The sequence below is a fragment of the Aedes albopictus genome, chromosome 2 (assembly GCF_035046485.1).
Source record: "Aedes albopictus strain Foshan chromosome 2, AalbF5, whole genome shotgun sequence".
NCBI classification, from domain to species: Eukaryota; Metazoa; Arthropoda; class Insecta; order Diptera; family Culicidae; genus Aedes; species Aedes albopictus.
In genome coordinates this window covers 142,710,199-142,724,308 of record NC_085137.1, presented here as the reverse complement: position 1 = coordinate 142,724,308, position 14,110 = coordinate 142,710,199, and the positions used below count along the sequence as shown (strand labels likewise).

Here is a 14,110-nt window from a genome sequence, read left to right as displayed (position 1 = left end):
GGATCAGGGCAATGGGTACACGTGGCTGTTTAAATTTTTACCTAACACACACAAAACATTACACAATACACAAAACACAAATTGACTACCTACCAAATCGGCAGGAAAAAATAACACAACAAACACCAATTGACTACCTACCAAATCGGTAGGAATTTTCCTAGCTTTAGGTATCTTATTGACACCCTGTTTTCTAACAGGCAGATACACCCCCCTTTTTTACAAATATGTACCTACAATTTTGTACCTACATTTTTATACCTACACTTTTACCCACACACGTACCTACACATACACTCCTAGTATAAATACCATAACGAATGCGAGGTTTTCTTCAGTCGAGCACTTGACACTGAAGAAGTCTGTAAGTCACAGACGAAATAGGCCTATCTGTCCGAAGATAAGCACAGTAGTAGAATTAAAAGGAATTTGCTCGTCCTTTCTAGTTTTTCTTTAAAAGAGTTATTCATTTTTTATTTTCTTTTGCAAAAGTAAAGTATTAGTGAAGTGTTTTTAAATTAAACTAGAGTCTGAAAAAATCGTAAACACATTTGAAATACAATATCTTTGAAATGCAGTTTTGTGCACCGCTGAAATTTTCACAGATCTGAGGAGCAACTTTGATGAATAACTAGTCAAAATTTCTACCTATTACGACATTCCGTTTCATTGATACATATCCGCGAAGGCTTAACTCTGACTTACGTAGTGAAAATCTTTTAAGTTTTTTTTTAAATCTAATCCCATAAAGCACGCCCATATTCGTATCCATTTAAAAAACTTCTATGCGTTAATGCCGTGCAGCGTCAGTCTTTCGGATACTTCGAACGCCTCGGAATATTGGATGGATTTCCGCTTCTTAACAAGTTCCCCACTAGGTCACTAGATGTGACGTCCGTTTTCTAGTGTTACTTTCATAATCATGTTTAAATACTAATAAACTGCGATTTTGAATGCGATGGATTAGGATAGGATCACAATTCAGGCGAAATGCACTTCGTCCATTTAATGCAAGGAAGTATTTCGTTTTGATCGAATTTCGAGTCGTGCCCAAATTTAAATATCCATATATCGCATATGGATGAGAATGCTTTTCTATGATTTGGTGTGTACCTAAGTAACCGTTCCAGATTGCTTGACCTGGTGGATATCAAGCAGTTCCATGTTCTTAAAAAAATAAATACGATGCGGAAAATATATTCAAATTCCAACGACCTCTGAAACAAATTTGGACTATTTGGACTAAATAAATTATATTAACTCACCATAGTGCTTCTGGATAGATAGTATTCAACACTATATTAACAAATAGGGTCTAGGACCATTTAGGCAGGAGCACCTATTTTGGGCACTTGCTGCTATAACTTAGTCAATTCCAAACCGATTGACTTGAATTGTTGCACATAGCTAGGTACTATGTGTGTCTCTGTCGCGTCTGATCGTGTCTCAAAAATCAAGTCAATCGGTTCTAAACTGACTGAGTCATAGACACAAGTGCCCAAAATAGGTGATCCTGCCCAAATGGTTCCAGACCCCATGCTGCTGGAACTTATAAAGCAATTTTACAATCATGGAGGACATTATTGAGCTTGAAATTAAGATTGGAAATATTTTACTACATGACAAATTCAATTAATTTCATACAAGTGTCTTCAACGGTAATGCCCCATCATACATATTCGGTATTGTGAAACTTACTAAAATGTGATGAAAACAACGATTACTAAATAACAGTAAATGGAGAATGTTCTCATTTTTAGCTTGCATTTTTTTTTAGGGTTGTATCAGTTGTATTGTTTTGAACAGTCGTGAATTTAAACCATGTTTTCTGCGCAATGCCAGCTTCAATTCATTGTATTGAAATAGGTTTGTTTTATTCAATAAAGTTATCAATTTTGACTAGTTATTTATCAAAGTTACTTCTCAGATCTGTGAAAGTTTCAGTGGTGCACAAAATTGCATTTCAAAGATATTCTATTTCAAACGTGTGAATGATGATTTCTAAAGCTCGTGTCAAACCTTCAAAAATGAATAAAATTCAAACTCATCTCAAAAAGTTTCGAGGGGTGCTCCAACAGATTTGAAAATGGCATTTTTCTACATTTTCAATGCGCTTTTATGCCCTACTAATGGGGTCTCTGATCACGGCAAAAGTTTTTTTTTGTCGAACAGTGTAATTGCTGTCTGAGGGGCTAAGATCACGTTCAGTCTCAATACATGTTTCGACTATAAAATTGTTCATAGTGCATCGATTTTATTGAAATTTTGCCAATGCAACTAATGTCAATTGAGAGGTTTGTGTTCAAAATTTCAGCCATTTACTTTGCCAAATTCAAAAGTTAAAGCGTTGACAAGAAAAACTAGGGGCTGTACAAAATTCAATGGCGCACATTCAACTCTTTCATTGCTACAAACACAAGTACTGCACCGATTCACATGAAATTTTGTAGGTGAAATGAACACATCTTAATATAATATTAGACAAAATTTGAGCAATTTCAATGTATCTATTGCAGAGTTACAGCTGTATTTCTGTGTCCCGATTATTGCGGATACAGGCTTTATTAGGTATGTGGCTCCCATTTTCAACCTACGAAAAACAAAGAATTGAAGCGCTCAAGGATGGGAACATTCACTTGCTATTTTCTCAGCTCCGAAGCATGCTATCAAAAACAATGTACGGAGGACTTTTACCTTGTACTTTTATCTGAAAGTTTTCAGAATAAAGTAGGGCTCGCATTCCAACAGGCGTTCCAACAGGCTCTATAAATTTCTTCACAGATGGTTCGAAAATGAATAATCTGACAGGCTCCGGAAACTATCCACTTATTCGCGAGCGGTAATGGCGGCGGCGGGCACAATTAACCGATTCGAATTTTGACGTTTCTTGGGGATCGCAATCGGTTGGCGCCACTAAACGGAGGGTGAAAGGGTGAGGAGGAGAATGAAACTGCTTTGACTTTCCCCCAAGAAACGTCAAAATTCGAACCGGTTGGACATGCCCGCCGCCGCCATTACCACTCGCGGATAAGTGGATAGCCCTAGAACAAAAATCTCTGTCCACTTAGGACAGTGGCCCACAGTATTTCAGGCGGAAATATATGCAATATTAGAATGCGTGTTATTATGCCTGAGGAGAAAGTATTGGTTTGCAAAAATATGTATTTTCTCTGACAGCCAAGCGGCACTTATGTCGCTTAATAACTACACTTGTAACTCAAAGCTAGTGTGGGAATGCATTCTGGCTTCGAAAAACTTATCCATACGCCATCGTGTCTACCTCTATTGGATCCCAGGACATACGGGTCTAGAGGGAAACGAGATTGCTGATGAGCTAGCCAGGAATGGATCTAATGAAAGGTTCATTGGCCCTGAGCCCTTCTGCGGGATCTCAGACTGCTCTGTAAAAATGGAAATATATGGTCAGTCAAATCACATCAAACTGGAATGCACTTCCCCATACGAGCCAATCCAAAAGGCTCTTAACGATTAACCCCACAAAAACCCAACAACTATTAGGTCTCAACAAAAGGGATCTCAACATCTACACCGGTCTAATAACTGGACACTGCCCCTGCAGATACCATCTACAAAAGATCGGAGCAATCCAAACCACAAATTGCCGCTTCTGTGACGAGGAGAGGGAAACATCAGAACACATCCTCTGCTGTTGCAGTGCACTCACTCAACGTAGGTTCAAAGTTCTCAGCAAGCCCTTTTTAGGGCCTGCTGACGTACGGATCTTATCTCCCAAGGACGTGGTTGGCTTCATAAAGCTAGTCTCGCCAGAATGGGGGAGTCACATACTGTAACTCAGGATCTCTATTCATCAATAATAGATGGCCTTGAATTCAGTCGATACCAAGGTATCTCAGTGACAAACATGTTACTGAGATAACTTGCGTACCTCACAGCAAAAGGGTATGTCACAATAGTTCTAAAATCTGGACGCAGTAAAAAAAAGGATCGCATACGTATACCAAAATTGTGAGTAAGTCATGAAGGCAACTCTGAGTGTGTTGTCCCCCTCGTACCCGTTCGAAAATCGTCTGTTTGTATCGTTACAGGTTGTTAGTCCACTCTATGGTTGACCAGCAGCAATACGCCACACCATGCTGTCACGTGTCAACGAAAAGACCCATCACCCTATCCTTTCCTCAAATATTTTTGTTCCTCATAACCAAACCTCGACCAAACTGCGAATTTTACGGTTCCCCAAAGCTAACATAGTTTACAAGTGAAAAACATAGAAATATAAAAAGTTTTAACTGAATTCGGCTCCGTTATGCCTATTGGCTCATGAGCCTCAAATAAAGTAAAAAAAAACTCTGAGTGTCATTTACACCCTTACTTTATTCGGCAAACTTTCAGATAAAACAACAAGGTAAAAGTTCTCCATACATACACTGTTTTTTTGATTGCATGCTTCTGAGCTGAGAAAATAGCAAGTGGGTGTTCCCATCCCTGGAAGCGCTATTTGTTTTGTTTCTCAGTTTTTGATTTTTTGTTAGAAGTGAGCACACATGAAAATAAAAAGAACGGAATCAACTTGGTGCTGTAATCGCATGTTTTCAAATAAAATGAATAAGGGAGCATAAGATTACTTATGGCGCTCAGACCCCATATTTTACCCAGATGCTAGATACGTTCACTTATTCATGTCTAAAATTCAGATTAATGCCCATTTTATTCGTTGCTGTAAATCTTAAATAGTTAGCAAAACAGACACATGTAATGTTCAGTAAAGTTTCAAAGAATAACAAACCAACCATCAGATATTATCGTTCCTATAGTTACATGGCAACAAGTTCATCAACAGACTCATCAGCGTAATTTAAGATGTCATGTTCCATAAAAATATGCATTTATTTTTCTCTAAAGATGGATATACATGCTCATTATACATATCTACATTGAGTGAACGTTACACACTATCAGTAAGCGCTGTAAGTTCTACAGCTGGCAGCGCTGCTCAAATTAGAAGTCATTTTGAACTTAAACGTTTAACAAGGTCCATTTTTTTAATAAAACTTGTACGTAGAATTTATTTTTAATTCAATAATCTCAAAAAATGTTTCCTTTTGCTTGTTTTAAAAATCGAGAATGACAATTCGAGATAAAATAGCTAGAAGTAGTAGAATTATCATCCTTATCTACTTGGCAAATTTTGAGGCTGGAAGTAAGCTTTCTACTGATAAAAAATTAAGAAAATCGAAGAGTAGGGGAGACTGAGGAGACTTAATCCCTGGGGAGACTTGTTCCCCCATATTTGCTCGGAATCAAAAACATTTTTCTTCTAGCATATTTTTTTCAAAACTACTCCTGGACAAACGACTATGTTTTGGCTACAAGTGATTTCGATTGTACATTGCATTATTTTTTAACGGCTGATGGTTTGTTTTCAGCCCTTCAGAAATCTTTTAGACGATTCCGAAAAATCTCAATAACTTTGTGAAAATTGAACCAAATCGTGTCAAAATGTCACAGCACATAGTTTAAATAAAATACTTTCAAACTTATTTATCCAAATAAGGCTGTTGTTAACATATTTTAATTAATTCAGCTTAGTATACACAACAGTGACATGGGGAGTCTTGATCCCTCGAGGGTTACGCACACATCATACATGTGATAAATAAAATTCTATTCGGTAGCCTCTATTTATTTGGAATTCTAGTCTATTCAACGATAAAATGTGTCAGATAATTAGAACTTTAGTACAAACCAATAAAAGGGGGATCAAGTCTCCCCATTTTGAAAATACGGCATGTCCTTAAAAATTTAAGGAAATTTTACAATTTCAAACACTCCATATTCATCGAAAATACAAGAAAACTCGAAAAGAAAATGAATAGGAAGACTCTGGAATTAGTTTCCCTTTAAATCAACCATGTGCTCAAAAGGGGATCAATTGTGGCCCATTTTTGAAAAATACATCATAAGACATGCCTCCATAAAAACACAGTTTTGAAAACTTTAACAATAATTTAAAGTCCTTCTGTTGTGTATAAACTTGCAATAGTTGTTTACCTGCCATTCCGTACGAAAAATGGATCTAGTTTTGTGTTTTTTCTTACAGGCAAATTAAGAAAAAGGGATCAAGTCTCCCCAGTCTCCCCTATAGTTTACCTTGTGAACCCAGTTTTGCTTCTTTCATTATAAATGAAGTGTCGTGCCTCGAGCATGCTATAGGCTAATGCAGATGACCCCCAATCGTAGAGGCGCTTGGTGAGATAAGGAGAAAATCGTTTGTTTACATAAAAAAGTCAATTTTTTGTCGTCAAATTTTACTCATTCTTTGCTGTAGAAGTTGCTATTTTCCATTTGTAATGGCTTCCATTATCATCATTCTTGATGCCCACGCCGACAGACATCGGATTGGCCAGCTAACAAAAAATCCGGAAGATCGCCCGCCGGAGGCATAGCAAGAGCTCCTCAAATTAAGGCTCAAATGAGAATCGCATACTATCCAAAACTGAAAAAGCACTTTTCTCCAGAATGATGAAAAATCTAACAAAACCAGCGTGTCCGATTGTCATAATTGACTAAATAAACAATCGGACATTCTTATTTTCTTCGATTTGTGGATCATCCTGGGAAAAAGTGCTTTTTTAGTTCTGGACCATTTGCCATTCTCAATTGAGCCTTAATCACATTAATTGTTCGTAAGTACCTACCGGATCTAAGCGCATCTGAAAGAGGAGTAAATTTTCTTTCCAAAAAGTACTCGTTTGTTTCTCTACGATGCGGAATTCGATATGAAAAAGTGAAAAAAGTGCACTTTGCCTATGCTGCGAAATGGCACTTTTTTGCGGATACACATTTTTCGTAGGGTTCTCATTCCTGCCACCAGATGCGGAGGGATCGTTAGCTTCCGTTGGATTCACCTACATCTTAGTATGTTTCAACCTTTCCTTCCTGTGATGCCTTCAAGCAAGCTCTTGTATTCAGCATCTTTTCGCTGATATTTGGAAGTATTGCTACGATGGTTACATCATCTGAAATAGCTCAAACATTAATTTGAGATGCTTCAGTTTGATGGATTACTTAGGTACATAGTAACGTTCATGGATAACTTATTTAACATAGAATTGCACCTAACCCAACTCTGCATTAGCAGAATTTGTCATGAGTTGACTGATTGGCATGTGTCAGATGAGGAGTCTCCATTTGACCTTCTTTGCACTTTTTAGTGTTCCTTCGCAAAATTTGCGTATTCAGGCGTCCCTGCTCAATAAACTAGAGAACCTGTACTAATTGATTGCGACCACATTTTATAGATAACTCGCTTCCATTGCTACTCCGAGAGAGTTTCATAGTGGTTTTGTACCTACAATGCCCTCTATTGTGGTATACCATAACTATTGCTTTGAAAGAAGCTTGTCCTCTACGGTCTGTGCGGACCTGAATGGAACTCTGATCTGTTCAAGTTAAAAATATCTTCGGATAAACCAGTCTTTTGTGTAGTTACGAATCTTTAGCTTTCGCCAGAGAATTATAGCTATGTAATTGACTTAGTGGGCACTAAAACGCTCTGCTCACTTCAAATCTCCAGGAGCAAATGGGGTTTTGTCCTATTTTTCTCCAGAGGGTTTTGAGTATTTCAAACATGTTTTGAACTCTTGTAGTTTTCTATTGGGTATTTCATGGCGTGAAATTATTCCATAATTTTATCCCGAAAGGGTGCGTGCTTTGTGTAAAGAAGGAATGAGTTCCAGATTTATCTTATTGCCTTGTTTTTGAAATGCTTGAAATGCATTCTGAAATGCTTGAAACGCATTGTCGATTATCACATCTGTGATGTTCGTCTGGCTAACATGCCTCTTCATGTGAACTCACATGCCTGGGATGTCCTCATCCACAGTGACTCTTATACACAAAGAATACGTTTTCAAGAAAACACTCGCTCAAACGTAGTTTTTGCTTGTCTTGAATATTTAGGATGCTTTCGATGAGTGCCTTTCAATGTCATATTTAAAGTCGCATGACGTCACAAGCTACCTCCAATGAGCTATAGGCTCTCTTTACGCTTATGCGTTTTACCAAGCGTTTTACAGTGTCATTTTCAGCAAAAACCCCTCCCATGGCACGACTTCTGTACACGGGCAGGGTATGGGCTATGAGCTCTCGTTGCGCTTATGCGTTCATTCCCTCTTCTAGGGCACTCCATCCTATTTCATCAACTTTCCCTTTCATAATCCCATTCCATCCCTTGTCCCATTCTCCCTCAGGTAAATAATGAAATAGACTTATATGTATGGCGATAATACAAATGTTCCAAATGGAGGATAACGTGCCTCTGGAGCCGGCCTTCTAATACCTGATCGGCGTGGGAAATTTTGTTTGGCGGCGTGGAAAAATATGAGCAGCGCCGCGACGGGTTAAATTGTCTGGCGGCTGTGGCGGGAACAAAAAAAGTCGGGTACAGCGGCGCACACGTCTAGTAGGGGGATTAGGGGCATAATGGACACCAAGGGCGAAATGGACACCCCTGTTTTTGGCGAAACCGTTGACTTTGATGTAAAACTTTTAATGCATAAGTGTAAAGGAACAAGTCATGGTTCTATTTTTCAAAAGAACCATTTATATTGCTCTAAAATAACCAAAATATCATTGAAATGGAAATATGTTTTCCATATGGTGAAATTCTTATAATTTCGAAGCAGCAGCAAATAAGGTATTGCGAGTGTTGGAGTGTGTCCGCCATTAAAACAAGTGAATTGTTACCTTATCTACATGTATACGGAGATTTAGCAATGGATGAAGTATTATATTTTTGCCCAGAAATTACTCAAAATAGCAATTTTGAGGCGAAATTGAGGGGCGAAATGAACACCGGCAATTACAAATGGATGTACGCGCATTGCATACTGTTAGGCGTTTTAGAGAGTTTGGAAAAAAATCAATTCCGATTATTTGAGCCTAAAGTTTATTTAATTAACTTTGATGTTATGTAAACTCGTCTAAGATGGAGAATTATATCTGTGGGATTGATCTCCGTAGGCAGATTATCTAACTGATCGATGTAATCAAAGAATTAGGATAAAATATGCAGGGGTGTCCATTATGCCCCGATGGGTGTCCATTTCGCCCCGTACCTTTCCTGGCAGCTCTAAAAAACACACGATTTCATATTCGTTTTTTCTTCACAATAAAGACATTCTACCTGCTGTTAATGATTGAAATACGTAGGAAACAAGCTAACGTTATAAGCCAACTGATAATATGTTAAGTTTTTCTTCGTTATACAGGTCTAACGTACCCTTTTGCTTAGGGTGTCCATTATGCCCCTAATCCCCCTATGCAAACCGATTTTGAAAATATTGTCAGGTTATAGCCACAGTTCTTCTAGTATGGTTTTCGAACATTAAATGCAAATGTTCCATTCGGGCGAATGTGACGTATGCTTATGGACAAACAGGTAAAACATTATTGAAAGATTTTTTTACATCATTCGACCTATTGTCGACCTTCAATTTTTTATCTTTAACCTTTTGTCATAGCGTGCCTATAGCAATTTTAAATCTATTCCCATAATCCTGTACTTAGATAAGTATTACGACGGGATTATCATGACACACGACCTCTCGATAAACGTATCAATTATATCAGTCTGTAGGCCCGTAGGCAAACTCACAATCATTACCTACATTTTAGATTGAGCTCCTACCTACTTTATACAGAGCCTCAATCAACATCCCGATGATGCGTTTATAAATTTGCATGAGAAAATCTTGCTGGGAGGGGTCATCCGTGCGCAGCGCATCCGTAGACCGTAAATGTTGTCAGGTCAGACGCCCGGAACAATAGAATAATCAGTTTCAAGCAAATACCTACGATGCGCCACCCGTCGTCAGTGATCATTAGGGAAAATTTTACCCATACGTGTGGCATTTATTGCCGATATCAGTTTTATTGCATCGCCAGCGAAAAGCACTGTGATCGCAGATAATTTATACGTGTTTGATTTTTTTTGCGCAATCACACGACGACGACCCTTCGAGTCTTCTCAGTGTCTGACAATTGAGCACGGAACGGATAGAGATGGCATTGATGCCATATGAAATGTGAAGATCAGAATGCTGCTTGCGCAAAATAAGCGCGAGCGCACTATGAAGGGTTGTAAGCAAAATGAATCTTGAAAAGGGTGGAATGGCAAATTAGCGAGAAGGATAAGTTCACAGCTAATGTGATGAATGCTGCGCCCGAGGCTTCGGTACTGGTAGAATGTTCTACGGAAGCTCGATGGTCTTCGACGTCTTGCAATTAGTCGATTGACCCCACACTGTGAGGAATGAAAATACTATGTTACTAAATAATGATTATGAAAAATAATGAATCGCCCAGTTTGAATGTAATTTTCGGCAAAATTAAGATTTACACTTCTTATAAATCTCTACCAAATATATCTAGTTGAAACTTGGAAGGCACCGGTTGAAAATCAAGATGGCGCTATTTTCATTTCCCTCAGTGTAACTTCAACTGTGCAGCTTCTAACACATGTTGCAATTGCAAGGAGCACCAACCAAGCCAACAAAATTGCACACGGAGGACGGCCACCGTCTATCCAACAATCTTTCTACATCGAATCCAATGAAAAACTCGTGCCTCCAAGCGACGAACCTACGACCAGATATCTGCGCACTGCAGCTTCGCGTTGGGTTGCGTGAATTAGAAAGACCGCGAACCCATAACCACACCGAACGGACAACCGATCGACGATGACGACGACGACGACGAACCGACGCGACCCGGCTGTGTTCTACTCGGCAGCTGTATCAGTACTGCAGGCCAGGCGCATCGGTGCATGCTTAGCGTTGCTGCACGGCAAGCACTCTCGGTACACTCATTGCACAATTATGGGTCACACACAATTATTAGTCACTTTCCACTTTAATAGATAAATACTAATTAATTGCAAGCTTTTATTAGCTATTATCATTTTTCGTACATAAGTTGATTTGTTTTGTGTCACTATACGTATCGTACATGGGCTTATGCGTCAAAACATACATATTTTCAATATTTTTTTGTTCGGCGCAAAACCAGCTGTAAAAGTAACGCTTCGATTGTGAATATCGGACAGTGCGTGCGCTGTTTTCGTAAGCTCTGTAAAAGCGAGATTTAGTGATTTTCAAGTGCGAAATGGTATTGTCACCAGAACAAAAGTATAATTTACGTTCTAAATGTAGAAATTCATGTGCCTGCAGCTAACTAAAGCTTATTTCAGGCAAAATTTAAGTGACTCATTATTGTGCCAAGGAACACCGAAAATCACACAATTATGGGTCACCTTTTATGCAGCATAATATTGAGAGTTCACCGTACATGGGGATTGCATACTTTTAGGCGTTTATCGGTGGTTGGTGTTACAGATTTTGTCTCAATTTTGAAAAATTGATTTCAAATCGTGAAAACGCGCTTCGTTAAGAGGTTCGAGACCAGTTTTAGATTCTACTATAGTTGATCTATCGAAAATAAGTGATCATTCATTGAAAAAATGGACAACACATTATTGTTGAGCCGATTCCTCGTGAGTGACCCATAATAGGCAACAAATTGACCCATAATTGTTACACAGCCAATTTTGACCCATAATTGTGGTTTTCATTATTCACCAACATTTTAGTAATTTTCACCGCCAAAAGTGAATTTTACAAGCAGATTTTTATTTTAAACAATGAAAAGGGGTTTCAATGAAGAGAATATAAAATAAAAACAATGAAACTGTTATTTTTGTATGAAAGACGATTCATATTATGAAATGGTTGTTCCTTGAGTGACCCATAATTGTGCAATGAGTGTACTGAGCAAGTGGCGGGTAATAAGTTTCAATATATTTTTTATTTTCCACTTTTACCCCTCGGCGCAATCGGCGCTCCGACTGCAACCAGTGAACTCTCCGTCAATCGTTCTCTGTTGCAGTGCAATGCATCGAAGCTTTAATGCACAATGCACAATGGTCCACGAACCAGATTTACGAGGAAAGATGCGTTCAACGCCTTCAAATGAGTTTTTTGGCAAATATGGTCTTCTACAAAGTTGTCCCTAATAATAAGGCCCTCTTTAAAATGTGCATGAAAATTAGGGTGGTCCATATTTTCAAAGAAATTGGTAACCAAACTTTTTTATTTGCAAAAATAACTATATACGTTCTTCGAAGTAGTTGTAGATCTATCAATTTTGAGCAAGTATGCTGAAGACACTTTTTATGTAACTTTAAAATTGACCGATCTAAAGGTTTTTTTTTTCTGAATAAGCTTAGGGTGGTTCAAGAAAAACCGGTTTTCTGGCGTTAACTTTTTCATTTTCGATTTTTCATCAAAGTCGCCCTAGAAACAGACAAATTATGAATTAATCTTCCAGGCATTCTGAAGGCTACTTGGGGATTCTTGACTTTGCAAACGATCTCATCAACATCATACATACATACATTTATTTGTTCAACATCATTAAGACAAGACATAATCAACAATAGTACGCCACAATACTCGGTATGTGGCTGTCGCTCTCCATCCTCGGTCGCGCCCAATGCTCGCCAGGTCTCGCTCCACCTGGTCCGCCCATCGTGCTCTCTGCACTCCACGCCTTCTTGTGCCAACCGGATCAGTTGCAAACACCAGCTTTACAGGGTTGTTGTCCGGCATTCTTGCAACATGCCCTGCCCACCGTATCCTTCCGGTTTTGGCCACCTTCTGAATGCTGGGTTCGCCGTAAAGTGCAGCAAGCTCGTAATTCATCCTTCTCCGCCACACACCGTTCTCCTGCACACCGCCGAAGATCGTCCTTAGCACGCGTCGCTCGAAAACTCCGAGTGCTTGCAGGTCCTCCTCGAGCATGGTCCATGTCTCGTGCCCGTAGAGGACCACCGGTTTTATAAGCGTTTTATACATGGTGCATTTGGTGCGTGGGTGAATCTTTTTCGACCGCAGTTTCTTCTGGAGCCCGTAGTAGGCCCGACTTCTGCTGATGATGCGTCTCCGAATTTCACGGCTCACGTTGTTGTCAGCCGTCAGTAAGGATCCGAGGTAGACGAATTCCTCCACCACCTCGAAAGTATCCCCGTCTATCGTAACATTACTACCCAGACGGATCCGGTCGTGTTCGGTTCCGCCTACCAGCATGTACTTTGTTTTTGAGGCATTCACCGCCAGTCCGACCTTTGCTGCTTCGCGTTTCAGGCGGGTGTACAGCTCTGCCACCGTTCCAAATGTTCTTGCAATAATGCCCATGTCGTTCGCAAAGCAAACAAATTGACCGGATTTTGTGAAAATCGTTCCCCGGCTGTTGAGCTCGGCTCGTCGCATCACACCTTCCAGAGTGATGTTGAAGAGTAGGCATGAGAGTCCATCATCTTGTCGCAGTCCCTGGCGAGATTCAAATGAACTGGATGGTTCATCCGAAACCCGTACGCAGTTTTGCACACCGTCCATCGTTGCTTTAATCAGTCTAGTCAGCTTCCCAGCAAAACCTTTTTCGTCCATAATTTTCCATAGCTCTGCGCGGTCGATGCTGTCGTATGCCGCATTCTGGAATACGAAATTTCTGGAGGATTTGCCGTACGGTGAAGATCTGGTCCGTTGTTGACCGGACGTCGATAAAACCGGCTTGATAACTTCTCACGAACTCATTCGTTTTAGGTGACAGACGACGAAAGATGATCTGGGATAGCACTTTGTAGGCAGCATTCAAAATAGTGATCGCCCTGAAGTTCTCACATTCCAAATGGTCGCCTTTCTTAAGATTGTGAATGGGGCAGATTACCCCTTTCTTCCACTCCTCCGGTAGCTGTTCGGTTTCCCAGATCCTGACTATCAGCCGATGCAGACAGGTGGCCAACTTTTCTGGGCCCATCTTGATGAGTTCAGCTGCGATACCATCCTTACCAGCTGCTTTATTGGATTTGAGCTGGTGAACGGCATCCTTAACTTCCCTCAGCGTGGGAGTTGGTTCATTTCCGTCCTCCGCTGCACTGGCGTCGTCGTTTCCTCCGTTGCCGTGGGCTCCCGTGCCTACGTTCTCCACGCCGTTCAGGTGCTGATCGAAGTGCTGCTTCTACCTTTCGATCACCGCACGTCCGTCCGTCAAGAGGCCTCCGTCTTTATCCCTG

The 14,110-nt window shown here is 39.9% G+C and overlaps 1 protein-coding gene across 5 annotated transcripts in view; it reads right to left on the bottom strand.

The window, feature by feature from the left end:
* The window catches only part of LOC109416528 (short-chain dehydrogenase/reductase family 16C member 6), a 96,442-nt gene that overhangs the window by 72,914 nt on the left and 9,418 nt on the right, over window positions 1-14,110 (bottom strand). For 2 of the 5 annotated variants that reach the window (XM_062850567.1, XM_062850569.1), the window contains exon 1: window positions 10,624-10,787. The exons of 1 other annotated variant lie outside the window; for it this stretch is intronic. The gene's annotated coding sequence lies outside the window, so the exon portion shown is untranslated. Of the gene's footprint in view, window positions 1-10,526; window positions 10,544-10,623; window positions 10,788-14,110 lie in introns of those variants that run through there. 2 more of the 5 variants (XM_062850566.1, XM_062850565.1) reach the window with 2 other exon arrangements.